This window comes from Pan troglodytes, chromosome 14, assembly GCF_028858775.2.
Source record: "Pan troglodytes isolate AG18354 chromosome 14, NHGRI_mPanTro3-v2.0_pri, whole genome shotgun sequence".
Classification (NCBI taxonomy): Eukaryota; Metazoa; Chordata; class Mammalia; order Primates; family Hominidae; genus Pan; species Pan troglodytes.
In genome coordinates this window covers 36033376-36050341 of record NC_072412.2, presented here as the reverse complement: position 1 = coordinate 36050341, position 16966 = coordinate 36033376, and the positions used below count along the sequence as shown (strand labels likewise).

Sequence of the window (16966 nt, the reverse complement as noted above, 5' to 3'; positions counted from 1 at the left end):
TTGGACAATGCCCCTGATCACCCAGAACGTCATGAGTTCAACACGGAAGGCTTAGCAGTTGTCTACTTGCCCCCAAACACAATGTCTCTAATTCAGCCTTTACATCAGGGAGTCATAGGACCTTGAAGGCTCATTACACACAGTTCTCTGTAGAAAGGATTGTCAATGCTAGAACAAAAGCCCAACAGGACATGAAAGGCTGGAAGGGGTTGGGGTCTGGTGGCTCACGTCTGTAATCCCAGCACTTTGGGAGGCCGAGGTGGGAGGATCACTTGAGGTCAGGAGTTCAATACCAGCCTGGGCAACATAACAAGATCCCATCTCTACAAAAAAATTAAAAATTAGCTGGGCATGGTGGTTGGTGCAGCCAGTAGTCCTCACTACTCGGGAGGCTGAGGATGGAGGACTGCCTGAGCCCAGGAGTTTGGGGCTGTGGTGAGCTGTCATCACACCACTGCACTCCAGCCTGGGGAACAGAGCAAGACCCTGTCTCTCAAAAAAAAAAAAAAGTCTGAAAGAATTATACCATTGAAGATGCAAGCCATCGTTATAGAAAAATAAAAGCTGTGAAAGTCACCAAGTATGAAACAATAATTCCTGCAGAAAACTGTGTCCAGATGTTGTGCATGACTTCACAGGATTTATGACAGAGCCAATCAAAGAAATCATGAAAGAGATTGTGGATAGGGCAAAAAAAAAAAAAAAGATGGCAGGTGAACAGTTTTGAGATATGGATGTTGGAGAAATTCAACAGGTAATAGAGACAACACCAGTGGAGTTAGCAGAAGATGACTTGATGAAGATGAGTGCTTCTGAACCAGTGCCAGATGATGCAGAAGAAGACATACAAGAAGCAGGACTCCAATTATTGAAGTCTGCTTGTGACTTCTTTTACAACTTGGACCCTTCCACAATATGGGCACTGAAACTAAAGCAAATGGTAGAAGAAGGATTGGTACTGTAGAGAAACATTTTCAGAGAAATGAAAAAAAATCAGAACAGAATTATGATATATTAATATTTCCATGAAGTTACACCAAGGGTGCCTGCCTCTCCTGCCTCCCCTTCCACCTCCTCCACCTCTTCTGCCTCTGTCACCTGGGAGACAGCAAGACCAACCCCTCCTCTTACTCCTCAGCCAACTCAATGTGAAGACAAGAATGAAGGCCTTTATGACGACTCACTTCCACTTAATGAATGTTAAATATATTTTCTCTTACTTATGGTTTTCTTAATAACATTTTCTTTTCTCTAGCATACTTTATTGTAAGAACGCAATATATAATACATATAATTTACGAAATATGTGTTAATACACTATGTTATCGGTAAAGTTTCCAGTCAATAGCAGGCTATTAGTAGTTAAGTTTTGAGGGAGTCAAAGTTAATGGATTATCAACTACACAGGGGTTAGCACTCCAAACCCCTGCATCGTTCAGGGGTGCACTGTACTTCTACTCGTAGTTGATTCTCCAGTTCTATGTTCCACCTTCTTTATTCAGTTATTTTATTAGTCCTTTCTCAGATTGCTATAAAGAACTACCTGAGACTGAGTAATTTATTTTTTTAAAAAAAGAGGTTTAATTGACTCATAGTTCCACAGGTGTACAGGAAGCATAACTGAGGAGGCCTCAGGAAACTTACAATCATGGCAGAAGGTGAAGGGCCTCAGGAAACTTACAATCATGTCTGGAGAAGGAGGAAAAGAGCAAACGGAGAGGCGCCATACACTTTTAAACATCCATGTCTCTTGAGAATTCACTCACTATCATGAGAACAGCAAGGGGAAAATCTACCACTAAGATCCAATCATCTCCCACCAGGTCCCTCCTCCAACACTAGGGATTACAATTTGACATGAGATTTGGGTGGGGACACAAAACTAAACCATATCAGTTATAATTTCCTTAAGAGCAGAAACTTTGCCTTTATTTTATTTGTTTGTCTCTACAGCATCCTAAATTGTGATTGTTCAATAAAGGAAATGGTTAGATAATGCTACCATTTCAATTCACTCATCGAAAAAATAATTCTATGAACGAGGTTATCCTTTTTATTGACAATTAAATCCCCTGAAGAAGAAGTCTAGAGGACTGCTTTGTTTTTGTTTTTGTGCAGTCTCAAAAATGCTTTGTGTTTTTGTGCAGTTTTTTGTTTGTTTTTGTGCAGTCTCAAAAGTGCCAAATCCACAAACTGATAAATTTATTTTATTAATCCAATAAGAGACTCTAAGAAGTGATATCTTTTTGATTCACTGATTTTGAAGTAAAACTCCAGTTAGTATTTTGATGGCCACAAAACATAATACTTTACCTAGATTTGATCCTGTCTAAATTCTGATAGTACTGAGAAAGGACAAAGGGGAACAAAAGAGGTCCTTACCTGAGCAGTATCACAATGCACCTCAAAAATACTGCTGGGGCCAGGCGCGGTGGCTCACGCCTATAATCCCAGCATTTTGGGAGGCAGAGGCGGGTAAATCACTTGAGGTCAAGAGTTTGAGACCAGCCTGGTCAACATGGCAAAACCTTGTCTCTACTAAAAATACAAAAATTAGCCGGGCCTGGTGGCGGGCACCTGTAATCTCAGCTACTCGGGATGCTGACGCAGGAGAATCACTTGAACCCGGGGGATGAAGGTTGCAGTGAGCCAAGATCATGCCACTTCACTCCAACTTGGGTGAAAGAGTGAAACTCCATCTCAAAAAAAAAAAAAAAAAACCAAAAAATACTGCTGGGGAAAACAAAGTCATAAGGTCTATATCTCTGACCCATTAATATTACAGTAACAACATGTACCTGTGTGCAGGGTAGATGAATGTCACTGCAGCTTTTTCTGTCATCGCAGAAATAGTAAAACCTAGGGCCCCAAAGCCATAGTAATTGCAAAACATGTCCCAACTCTCCAGTGGTGTGAATTTATTTAAATCTTTCGAAATAAAATTGTAAGGAAAATAAAAGTCCTTAACATCGCACTATATACACTATGAAGTGTAAGTCCTTCCATCATCCACTCAATGATTGAATGCCTAGCACTTCTACTTTAAAAAAATGTCTATTCTCGAGGGATCTACTTAGAAAGAAAGGAATATGTTAAACATTTAAATTGCAATGCAAATAATATGAGATCAAGAAGCCAGATATGTTCTGAGGAAGGATGAATCTTTGCAGTCTAAAATTAGGAAAATTTCCCCTAAATTGTTGCATCTCTATGGGACTCCGCATGCACAATGCACAATTACAATGTAAGTAAAATCACCTCCATCTGGGAAGATAGTTTATATACTGTCAGTTCCTTTTGATCTTTGTCATTCTTTTTCGTTTTTTGCCTCTTTTTTTTTTTTTTTTTTTTTTTTGAGACAGAGTCTTGCTCTGTCTCCCCTGCTAGAGTGCAGTGGTGTGATCTCAGCTCACTGCAATCTCCTGGGTTCAAGTGGTTCTCCTGCCTCAGCCTCCCGAGTAGCTGGAACTACAGGCACGTGCCACCATGCCTGGCTAATTTTTGTATTTTTAGTAGAGACGGGGTTTCATCATGTTGGTCAGGCTGGTCTCAAACTCCTGACCTCAGACGATCCGCCCATCTTGGCCTCCCAAAGTGCTGGGATTACAGGCATGAGCCACCATGCCCAGCCTGATCTTTGTCAATCTTCTGAAACAGGATAGCAATCCTACACATTTATATTTTACATTGTATTTTTTGAGATCTATAGAAATGTTTTCTTATGAATTTTAGTGAAAGGGCCTGTTGAATCATGATAATTATATGATGAGGAAAAAAGCAAGTAAAGTAAGGAATTCCACTTTTGGGAAGACAGAGTAGTAGATGTAATTTCCCCTATTCCTCCTACTAAGTACAACTAAAAACAGTGGACATTATATATACAACAAACATAATTATACTCTGAAAGGTGAAAAGAAGAAGGCAAACTGGCTAGGGAACTTGAGGCCCAAGGAATGACATAAAGGTGAGTTCCTTGTTTTTTGTTTGTTTGTTTTTGTTTTTTGTTTGTTTTGTTTGTTTGTTTGTCTCTTATATCCCAGACTTGAAGCTGAAGCTGGCAACCTGGAAATGCCAATGGACATGGACAAAAAGAAAAAGACCCAATAAATGCCTCTCTTGCCAAAAGACCGAGAAAGGGGCAGGCTTACAAGACAAAAAAACATTTAGACAAGAACTATTCTACTCCAACCAATACTACAGAAAAGTGGTGGCCACTCCCCAACTGATACCAGCAAAGACTGAGCGGGGAGACAACTCAAATTCTAATGAGGCTGTAATTAGTCACCAAACACCCTACTGGGGTGATGTCAGAGAAGACAAGTAGGGTGCAGGACTTTTATCCCTGCTAGCCTGTAATGAGTCCTCCACTCCTATGATATCAGTGGAGACCATCAGGGAGGTGTGGTCTTCACCCCTACCCGGCAGTAACAAGTGTTTATTGGGGTGGTGTCAGAGGAGGCCAAGCAGAGAGTTAGTCATGTGTCAGAGTAGGTTTTGTTTCTCTCGTGGCCCAGTGGTGATGAGGCTGCCCCCATCACAGTGACAGTGAAGACCTTGTAGTAAGCCAGACCTCTCACCCCTGCCCAACACCAGTAGTAGTCCTCCTCTCTGGTGTCTGTAGAGAGACCTAGTGGGGCATCTGTACTTACACCTCTACCTGGCAATGGAGTGGTATCAGGAAAAGCCAGCTAAAACAAAAGGTTCAAATAAGACCCAAAGTCTCCAAACATTTAGAAATCCAGATTTAAAAGGAAATCACTTATCAAACCAAGAACCAAGTAAACTCACTTGAATAAAAAAGGATAATCAATAGATGCCAATAATAAGATTATAGAGATAATAGAATTATCTGGCCAAGATTTTTTTAAAGCAGCCATGACAAAACAGTTTCAGTGTAATTGCAAACGTTCTTAAAGCAAATGAAGAAAATAGAAAGCCTCAGCAAATAAATAGAAGTATAAAGAAGAACCAAGTGGAAATTTTAGAACTTAAAAATAGAATAACTGAAATGAAAAGCTCAGTGAATGAACTTGATAGTGGAATGAAGGGGACAGAGGAAACAATCAGTAAACTAGAAAATAGAACAATCTGATCAAAAGAGAGAAAATTGAACAAAAAATACAGAACCTCAAAAACTTGTGAGACTATATATAAAAAAGATCTAGCATTTGTGTCATTAGAATCCCTGAAAGGGCTGAAAAAATACTTGAAGAAATAATGACTGAAAACTTCCCAAACTTGACGATAGATGAAAACCTACAGATTCAGCTGTTAATAGGATCAACCCAAAGATATCCACACCAAAACACATCATACTTAAACTGCTGAAAACTAATGACACTTTATCAGAAGAAAACCATTAGAATGACAGAGAATTAATTTATCATCAGAAATCATGGTGATCAGAAGGTCATGTCAACATCAACATCAACAGAGAATCAACAGAGAATCCTATACTTAGCAAAAAAAATAATAATTCAAGAATGAAAGGGAAATCAAAACATTCTCAGAGGAAAGAAAGCTAACAGAATTTAATACCCACAGACCTACCGTGAAAGAATGGCTAAGCAAAATTCTCTAAATAGAAAGGAGACAATAAAAAAGGGAACCTTGGCTAGTTTCTAAGGATCATGAGCGAGTCAGGATTCCTGATCCAGAGACAATGGCCCTGATGGGATGGAGCCTGAAGGCATCATCGAGAGTAACTGGAATGAGATTGTTGACAGCTTTGATGACATGAGCTTCTTGGAGTCCCTCCTCTGTGGCACCTATGCCCATGGTTTTGGGAAGCCCTCTGCCATCCAGTAGTGAGCCATTCTACCTTGACCAAGGGTTATGATGTGATTGCTCAAGCCCAATCTGGGACTGCGAAAATGGCCACATTTGCCATATTGATTCTGCAGCAGATTGAATTAGATCTAAAGGCCACCCAGGCCTTGGTCCTAGCACCTACTCGAGAATTGGCTTAGCAGATACAGAAGGTGATCACAGCACTGGGAGACTACATGGGTGTCTCCTGTCATGCCTGTATTAGGTGCATCAACATGTGTGCTAAGGTACAGAAACTGCAGATGGAAGCTCCCCATATCATCATGGGTACCCCTGGCCGTGTGTCTGACATGCTTAACTGGAGATATCTGTCTCCTAAATACATCAAGATGTTTGTACTGGACGAAGCTGACGAAATGTTAAGCCATAGATTCAAGGACCAGATCTGTGACATATTCCAAATGCTCAATAGCAACATCCAGGTAGTTTTGCTGTCAGCTACAATTCCTTCTGATGTACTTGAGGTGACCAAGAAGTTCATGAGGGACCCCATTCGGATTCTTGTCAAGAAGGAAGAGTTAACCCTGAAGGGTATCCACCAATTATACATCAACGTGGAACAAAAGGAGTGGAAGCTGGACACAACTGTGTGACTTGAATGAAACCCTGACCATCACCCAGGCAGTCATCTTCATCAACACCTGAAGGAAGGAGGACTGGCTAACCCAGAAAATGCATGCCCAAGATTTTACTGTCTCTGCCATGCATGGAGATATGGACCAAAAGGAACGAGATGTGGTCATGAGGGAGTATCGTTCTGGCTCTAGCAGAGTTTTGATTACCACTGACCTGCTGCCCAGAGGCATTGATGTGCAGCAGTTTTCTTTAGTCATCAACTACGACCTTCCCACGAACAGGGAAAACTATATCCACAGAATCGGTCGAGGTGGACAGTTTGGCCATAAAGGTGTGGCTATTAACATGGTGGCAGAAGACAAGAGGACTCTTTGAGACATCGAGATCTTCTACAACACCTCCATTGAGGAAATGCCCCTCAATGTTGCTGACCTCACCTGAGGGGTTGTCCTGCTTCCTAGCCCCAGCCAGGGTTCAGTCTCGAGGGGCTGAGGAGCAGCAGGGGTGGGGAGGGAAGGGGAGCCAAGGGATGGACATCTTGTCATTTTTTTTCTTTGAATAAATGTCACTTTTTGAGGCAAAAGAAGGAAACGTGAACATTTTAGACACCCTTTTCTTTGGGGTAGGCCCTTGCCCCAGGCACCAGCCCTTCTCCCAAAAATCACTAATCCATTTCCCCAATCTAGTAACCTCCAGATCCCAGAGAGAGCACACTCCTCACCTCAGCTGACCTCCTTTGAAAGTGATTCGAGGGACTATGTCACTCAACCTCATTTTCTGGACCAAATCTGGAGGGAGAACCCCTAAAACTCCTGAGTAAGGTTGCCAGGGGATTGTGCCCAGGTAGGGGGAAGCAGGGAACAGAAAATGGTAGCCATGTTTACATTGTGTTGTATAGTATTTATTGATTCAGGAAACAAATGCAAAATTTTAAATAAAATGTCTTAGAAACTGCCAAAAAACCAAAAAGGGAACCTTGAAACATCAGGGAGAAAGAAGGCATATGGTAAACTAAACTAAATAAATAAACTTTCCTTCTCCTTTTGAGTTTTTAAAATTGATTGTGGAAGCAAAAATTGTAACACTGATGTAGTTTTAAACGTATGCAGAGGAAGTATATAAGATTGTTATAAATGAGGGAAGGTAAAGGGACAAAAACAGATACGTTTCTATACTTCTCTCCAACTGGTAAAATAACACCAGTAAAATGTGATGAGTTATGTATAATGTAATACCTAGAGAAATCACGAAAAAGCTATATAAATAGATATCCTCAAAAACACTATGAATAAACAAAAATTGAATTCTAAAAATTGTTCATCTAACCACAGGATGGCAGAAAAAGAAAACAGAAATATAAAACAAAACAGAAGGCCAGACATGATGGCTCATGTGTGTAATCCCAGCACTTTAGAAGGCTGTGGCTGGAGGATTGCTTGAGACTAGGAGTTTGAGACTAGCCTGATCAACATAGTGACACCCCATCTCAATAAAAATAAATAAATAAATAAAATAGCCAGGCTTGGTGGCATGCACCTGTAGCCGCAGCTACTTGGGAGGCTGAGGCAAGAAGATGACTTCAGCCCAGGAGTTGAGGTGCAGTGAGCCATGATTGCACCACTGCACTCCAGCTTGGGTGACAGAGTAAGACCCTATTTCAAAAAAAGAAAAGACAAACAAAACCCAGACATAAAACAAGCAAAAGTAATGACAGATTTAAGCCTTAAGCATATCAAGAATATATTACATTAAATATAACTAATCTAAATTCAAGTAAAAGAGATTAGCAGAGAGTATTTAAAAACATGACCTAACTCTATGCTGTCTGCAAGAAACTCACTACAAATATAACAATATAAGCAGGTTGAAAGTATAAAATGGAAAAAGATATCATACAAACTTTAATCAAAGGAAAGCAGGAGTGGCTATTATAATATCAGATAAAAGACTTTATATCAAAGCAAATTACTAGACTCAGAGTGGGATATTATGTAGTAAAAAAGATTCAATCCACCAAGAAAACATAGAAATCAAGTGTGCGTGTCCCAAACAACAGATCTGCAAAATGCATGAGGCAAAACGGACACAAGTGCAAGGAAAAACAGATGAATTATAGTTGGAGATTTCAATACTTCTCTCTCAGACAGTTTTACATGAAAATTTTACCAATCATTTAAAGAAAAAGAATTAACACCAGTTCTACATACTCTCTTCCAGAAAACAGAACAGATACCAAAAACCAGAACAAGAGAACAAGAAAAGAAAACTACAGACCAGTATCTCTCATGAATACAGGCATGAAAATCCTTAATAAAATATTATCAAATAGAATTTGGGAATATTTTAAAAGATTTACCCATCACGACCAAGTGTGATTTATTATACATCTGCAAAGCTAGCTCATTATTTGAAAAACAATCAACATAATTCATTATATTAACAGGCTGAGGAAGAAAATTATATGATTATATCAATTGATTCCCACAAAAACCATTTGACAAAGTTCAACATCCATTCACAATAAAACCCTCAGAAAACTAGAAATAGAGGGGAACTTCCTCAACTTGATAAAATGTAAGCACATAAAACCTACATAAAACATTATACTTAATGGTGAAAAACTGAGTATTTTCCTCTTAGGGCAGGAACAAGGCAAGGATGTCTACTCTTACCACATTCTTATTCAATATAGTATTGGAAGTTTTAGTCAATAAAGGGGAATAAAAGACATACAGACCAGAAAGGAAGAAATAAAAACTCTGTATTTGTAGATCACATGATTGTCTACATAGAAAATTCTAAGGAACCTATCAAAAAAAATCCACCTAGAACTAATAAGTGAATTCATTAAAGTCACAGAGGCTGGGCGCAGTGGCTCATGCCTGTAATCCCAACACTTTGGGAAGCTGAGGCAGGTGGATCACCTGAGGTCAGGAGTTTGAGACCAGCCTGACCAACATGGAGAAACCCCATCTCTACTAACAATGCAAAATTATCCAGTTATGGTGGCACGCGCCTGTAATCCCAGCTACTCGGGAGGCTGAAGCAGGAGAATCGCTTGAACCCCGGAGGCAGAGATTGCAGGGAGTCAAGATTGCGCTATTGCACTGCAACCTGGGCAACAAGAGCAAAACTCTGTCTCAAAAAATAAAAAATAAAAAAAATGAAGTCACAGAATACAAGATAAACATACAAAAATTTATTGTATTTATATATACTAGCAATGAACACATGGACACTGAAATTATACATGCAATATCATTTATAATCAACCAAAAAAAGAGGAAATAGGTGTAAATCATGTATACACAAAACTCTACAATGCTGATAAAGAAATCAAAGAAGATCTAAGTAAATGGAGAGACATATACCATATTCCTAAATTGGAAGACTCAACATAGTAAAGATGTCAATTCTCCCAAAATTGATGTACAGGCTTAATACAATTTCTATCAAAATCTCAGCAAGAATTTTAGTAGATGTAGACAAGATTATTCTAAAATTTATATGAAAAGATAAAGGAACTAGAATAACTAAAACAATTTTGAAAAAGGAGGAAGAATCAACCTTTTTGACTTCAAAACTTATTAGATAGCTACAGTAATCAAGATTGACACTATTGGTGGATAGATAGATACAGATCAATCAACAGAACAGAATAGATAACCCAGAAATAGGCCCATATGAACATGCCCAACTGATTTTTTAAAAACATTTAGTAGAGACAGGATCTCTCAATGTTGCCTAGGCTGGTCTCAAACTCCCGGCCTCAAGCAATCCTCCCACCTTGGCTTCCCAAAATGCTGAAATTACAAGTGAGCTGCTATACCTGGACCCAACTGATTTTCAATGAAGGTACAATTGCACTTTAGTGAAGGACACAGTCTTTTGAACAATTGGTACTGGGAAAACTGGACATTTATAGGCAAAAATTGAACAACCTAAGTCTCACACCTTACACAAAACTTAACTCAAAATGGGTCATAGCTTAAATGTAAAATGTCAGACTTTTGGAAAGAAAAACACAGGAGAAAATCTTTGGGATCTAGAACTAGACAAAGAGATCTTATACTTTATACCTAAGTCACAATCAATAAAAGGAAAAATTAAATTGGACTTCATCAAAATTAAAACCTCTTGCTCGATGAAACACCCTGTTAAGAGGATGAAAAGACAAGTTAGAGAGTGGAAGAAAATACCCCAAACCCACATATCCAACAAAGAACTAGTATCTTAAATATATTAAGATATCTTAAAACTCAACAGTAAAAAAGTAAATAAATAAACAATTCGATTTAAAAATGGTCAAAAGTACAAAGAGATGTCTACCAAAGAAAGATATACAGGTAACAAAGAAGCACATGAAACCATACTCAACATCATTAGCCATTACCAAAACACAAATTAATACCACAATGAGATATCTACTATACCCCTAGCAGAATGGTTAAAACAAAAAATCATGACAATGATAAATGCTGACAAGGATGCAGAGAAACTAGATGATGCATATATTGCCGGTGGGCATGTAAAATGGTATGGCCACTTTGGTAAGTATTTTGGCAATTTCTTTAAAAACAACACATGCAACTATTACATGACCCAGCAATTGTGCTCTTGTGCATTTATCTCAAAGAAATGAAGATTTATGTTCACACAAAAACTTTACATAAATGTTTATAGCAGCTTTACTCATGATAGCCACAAACTGGAAATATCCCAGAAGTCCTCCTACAGATGAATGGTTAAACAAACTGGAGTGTATCCGTACCATGCTATACTACTCAGCAACCAAAAGGGACAATTATTGATATACTCAATAGCCTTAATTAATCTCCAGATTATTATGCTGAGTGGAAAAAAAGCATACATACCGTATGATTCCATTTATAAAACATTATTGAAAGGACAGATTTATAGAAATAGAGAATGAATTAATGATTAGTGAAAGTGTTGGAGTAGGAAAGAAGTGGGTGTGGCTATAAAGAAGCAGCAGGAGGGATCCTGTGGTGATGGAAATGTCCTGTATCTTAATTGTATCAGTGTAAATATCCTGGTTTTGGTCTTATACCATAGTTTTGCAGGATGCTACCACTGGGGGAAACTGGGCAAAGAACACTGAGATCTTTCTGTATAATTTCTTAAAATTGCATTTTGTCATTGTTCAGGCTGCTATAACAGAACACTATATACTGGGGTGGCTTAAACAACATACATTTATTTCTCACATTTCTGGAGGTTGGGAAGTCCAAGGTCAAGGTGCCAACAGATCCATGGTCTGGTGAAGGACTCTTCCTCATTTGCAGTAAGCTGTGTTCTCTTTGCGCTCTAATTTGGCAGAGAGGGAGAGTGGGTTCTCTATTATAAGGACACTAATCCTATTCATGAAGGCTCTACTCTCATGACCTAATTACCTCTCGAAGGCCCACCTCCTAATACAATCATATTGGGGGTTAGGATTTCAACATAAGAATTTTAGAGAGACACAAACATTCAGTCCATAACCCATGTAAATCTATAGGTATCTCAAAATGAAAATTCTAATTTTGTTGTTGTTGTTGTTATTTGTTTGTTGAGATAGAGCCTCACTCTGTCAACCAGGCTGGAGTGCAGTGGCATGATCTCAGCTCACTGCAGCCTCCACCTCCCAGTCTCCAGCGATCCTCCCACTTCAGCCTCCCGAGTACCTAGGACTACAGGTGCGTGCCACCAGGCCCGGCTAATTTTTTTTTTTTTTTTTTTTTTTTTTAGAGAAGGGGTTTTGCCATATTGCCCAGGCTGGTCTCAAACTACTGGCTTCAAGCGATCTGCCCACCTCGGCCTGCCAAATTGCTGAGATTACAGGTGTAAGCCACCATGCCCGGCCTAAAAAGTTTAATTTTGAAAACTAAAATAGGCATTTAACTTTTTTCCCCAGTCCTGTTATTACTGTTACCACCACTACCAGCTACTACTGCCACAACTACTGGTTTTGTTTTATTATTTTTAAAAAATGCACAGATATTCTTTTAATTTAAAATGTAAAAGTTCTGGTCTTTTTATAGCATAACAGAGCATTGGAAGGGTCCTGTGATTCCACAGGCAATCTTCTGGCATCACAAATGGGGAGCTATGACCCCACTGCAGGAGAATCAATCAGCTATGCATGCAAACTAGTGTCTAACTTGTCCTTTTTAAAATAAAAGGAGTATTGGCCAGGCGCAGTGGCTCACACCTGTAATCCCAGCACTTTGGGAGGCCGAGGCGGGTGGATCACCTGATATCAGGAGTTCAAAACCAGCCTTGATCAACATGGTGAAACCCCATCTCTACTAAAAATAAAAAAATTAGCTGGGCATTGTGGCATCTGCCTGTAATCCCAGCTACTAGGGAGACTGAGGCAGAAGAATCGCTTGAACCCGGGAGACGGAGGTTGCAGTGAGCCGAGATTGCGCAATTGCACTCCAGCCTGGGCAACAGAGGGAAACTCCGTCTCAAAAAAAATAAATAAATAAAAATAAAATAAAAGAAGCATTAGAAGAACCTATCAAATACAAGCCCTAATCAGAAGAGGACAGATTATCATACCACTCCAGATGTAGGTAGGATGAGATTTGGGCCCACTAATGTTTTCAACTATGGTTACTTTTCTCTTCCCACAGGCTGATTATGTAAAGAGAAAAACAAATGGAGGTTTTAATTTTAAAACCCTCAGTTTAATCAAGTCCCATGTAACGTTTTACCCTCTTTAACACCTGCCACCTGCAATTCACCTTTCTGATTATTAATAGTAAATGTATTATAGCTGAGCTTTAGTGGCAACCATATCACATTCACTTTTTTACATTCACTTCATAAAAATTCTTCTAATGAAAACAGAAACTTATTTATATTTCACATAAGAAATATATGTTGGAAAATTTAATCTCATTAAAAATGTGGTTTCTTGGGCATCATATTTTCCTCTAGACAGGCATTGGTTTGGGGGACAGATACTGATTGGCAAGTATGTGACTTTTTCCAGTGAGGTAAGCTGTGTGCATGTCAGTTTTCTTATCTATGACATGGTATCTATGATATGATGTGGGTTGCTTCCCCACAGGGTTATAATGATAACCAAATTAAATAATATGAGCGTCAGCTTACAAACTAAAATTTAATGAAAATGTACAGTAACACACATGTACATATCAGAAAGAATATTTTGGTATTTGGTAAATACAGAATATTATCTCATATTTTATTTATGTGTTTATGACCTACCTTATTCTATAGGCAACTTTATTTTAAAAGACTTTATTTCAGGCCGAGCATGGTGGCTCATGCCTGTAATCCCAGCACTTTGGGAGGCCGAAGCTGGCGGATGCAGTGAGCTGAAATCGAGTGATTGCACTCCAGCCTGGGTGACAAGAGTGAAACTCTGTCTCAAAAAAAAAAAAAGACTTTATTTCTCCACTCAAACTTCTCACTCTAAGAGTAATGCAAAAACTAATGAACAGGCCGGGCGTGGTGGCTTGCGCCTGTAATCCCAGTACTTTGGGAGGCCGAGGCCGGTGGATCACGAGGTCAGGAGATCGAGACCATCCTGGCTAACACGGTGAAACCCCGTCTCTACGAAAAACACAAACAAAAAATTAGCTGGGTGTGGTGGCGGGTGCCTGTAGTCTCAGCTACTCGGGAGGCTGAGGCAGGAGAATGGCATGAACCCGGGAGGCAGAGCTTGCAGTGAGCTGAGATCGTGCCACTGCACTCTAGCCTGGGTGACAGAGCAAGACTCTGTCTCAAAAAAAAAAAAAAAAAACAATGAATGAACAAATAAGTATCAGGGTTTGTTTCCTTCTATGTCTATTTAAAAATTTATTCATTTTAATTGATAAAAATTGTATATATTTATGGTATAAAACATGATGTTTTGAAATATGCATGCATTGTGTAATGGCTAAATTAAGCTAATTAACATATGCATCACCTCACACACTCATCATTTATTTGTGATATATATAGTTAAAATCTACTCTCTTAGCAATTTTCAAGTATACAATGCATTGTTATTAACTATAGTCACCAGTCACCATGTTGTGTAATAGTTTTCCTGATCGTATTCCTCCTGTAAAGGAAATTTTCTATCCCTAATTTTTTTTTTTTTTTTTTTTTTTTTGAGACTGGGCCTTGCTCTGTCACCCAGCCTGGAATGCAGTGGTGGGATCTCGGCTCTCTGCAACATCCGTCTCCTGGGGCTCAAGTGATCCTTCCACCTCAGCCTCCCGAGTAGCTAGGACTACAAGCACATGTCACCAAGCCCAGATAATTTTTGTATTTTTTTTGTAGAGACGGGGTTTCACCATGTTGCTCAGGCTGGTCTCGAACTCCTGTGCTCAAGTGATCTGCCTCCTAAAGTGTTGGGATTGCAGGCACGAGCCACTGCACCTGGCCCCTAACTATTGTCAACAGAGGGCTAAAAAATAGACCTAAGACTCATTAAATGATATGTGAACCTATAGAAAAGACATGGAATCAACCCAAATGCCCATGAACAAGACTGGATAAAGAAAATGTGGTATATCTATGCCATGGAATACTATGCAGCCATAAAAAGGAATGAGATCATGTCCTTTGCAGTGACATGGATGAAGTTGGAAGCCATTATCCTCAGCAAACACACACAGGAACAGAAAACCAAATATTGCATGTTCTCACTTATGAGTGGGAGCTAAACAATGAGAACACATGGACACAGGGAGGGGAACAACAGACATTGAAGCCTGTTGGGAAGGGAGGGTGGGGAGAGGGAGAGGATCAGGACAAATAGCTAATGGATGCTGGTCTTAATACCTAGGTGATGGGTTGATAGGTGCAGCAAACCACCATGGCACACATTTACCTATGTAACAAACCTGTACATCCTGCGCTTGTACCCCAGAACTAAAATTAAAAATTTTAAAAAATGATATGTGAACATAGAAGTGCATCATCAAGGAAGAAAAGTGATTAGGTCAAATGTTTAAGATTCTGTGTACACATGAAACATGTTATGTGTACAGAAAATGCTTTTAGAGATATTCTTTTATTAGCATTTAAAGTATTTTGAATATCTCTTTAATTTCTCCTAGGGTTCTATAAATTAAAGTTAAATGAAAGAGCAATGTGTGGATCGAAGAGCATAAGATTTATTAGCCATTATAAAGATGATAATACCATGAAAATGGCAAAAAGGCAACGTGTTAATCACTTCACAGTTATGAGGAAAAAAATCAGCACATTTCAGACAGGCAGCACACAGGCAGGGGTCTTGCTGGTCTCATGGCTTCAGCCTGTCCGTTAAAGGAAAGGAGAGACATTTTCTAGCCAATTTGAGGCCAAAACTTGGCTTTAAACTAAGGGTTTGTTTTCCCGTTATTAGCGGTAAACCCCAACTATTATTCTGAGGTTCCCTAGGTTGTTGCCTTTTATTTCAGAAAGTATTGCACAGCTTCCAAATCAAAATTAAATTTATCTTTAACTTAAATAGCTGCTATTCAAAAAGAATGGGGCCCATTTAGTTCTATGGGGATCAGGTGTCACAAAATCAAACACCCCCATCACGAACTACAAAAATATATAAAAATGAAATAAATAAATAAAATTTAAATGTAAAAAAGCCCTTATAATGGGATTAGAGTCTGTGCCACATATACCGTCAAATAATTAAATCCCACGTAAAAATAAGAATAAGCCTTAGTTTTACCCTTACAGTGGAAGTTTTGTGGATCATACTCTGTCTCTTCAGCCCCTTTAACATGCCTGCCACTTCTCTATGAACATGCATCACCACCCAGTCCACCCTCACTACACACACACACACACACACACACACACACACACACTACTGTTAAGTCTTCCAAAAAAGAGTCCAGGGGCAGGCATTGTTTTCTCCTTCATTGCTCTGCACCTGGGATATCAAAAACTCAAGCCCAAGCCCAGGATCCATTATCCTATTCTCTTCTTCTACTCATAGTAAATCTTCCTACATTTCAGAAGTAATGAGCATTTACTATGTGCCAGATGCAGTTTTAGCTGTGAGAAATGAGAGCAAAATCAGACACACTCTTCATTCTTTTTGATGTTATAATTAATTAAAGGGGACTGATATTGATCAAATAGTTAAATTATATATCAATGTGGAACAACAGTGTTGATTATGAATGAGAAAGATATAGGCCATATGAGATGACAAAACAGAGGATCTAAGTCAGAGAAGACCAAGAAGGCTTCTCTAGGATGTGACACTTAAACTGGGATGCAGAGGAAGGGAAGTCACTAATGAGGCAAGGAGGGGAAGAAGGAGCACTCTATGAGGAAGCCCAGGTGAAATTTCAACTGGGAGCTGATGGTTGAGTAAGTCCTGCCACTTAAGTAAGTAGAAGGCTTTCTGTTCTTTTTTATTTATGGCATATTCATTCATTTATTGATTTAATTTATTAAAATCTTTGTGGGTTTGTTAAGGGCAGCAGAGGTATCAAGAATGAGAAGCAAATATGACATCAAAAGCACAAGCAATAAAAGCAAAAATAGACAAATGGGACAACATCGAACTGAAAAAACG

At 39.0% G+C, this 16966-nt stretch overlaps 1 pseudogene; it reads left to right on the top strand.

Moving 5' to 3' along the window:
- Window positions 1-3410: 3410 nt before the first annotated feature.
- On the top strand, window positions 3411-6853 carry LOC107967885 (eukaryotic initiation factor 4A-I-like; annotated as a pseudogene).
- The last annotated feature ends 10113 nt before the right edge of the window (window positions 6854-16966 follow it).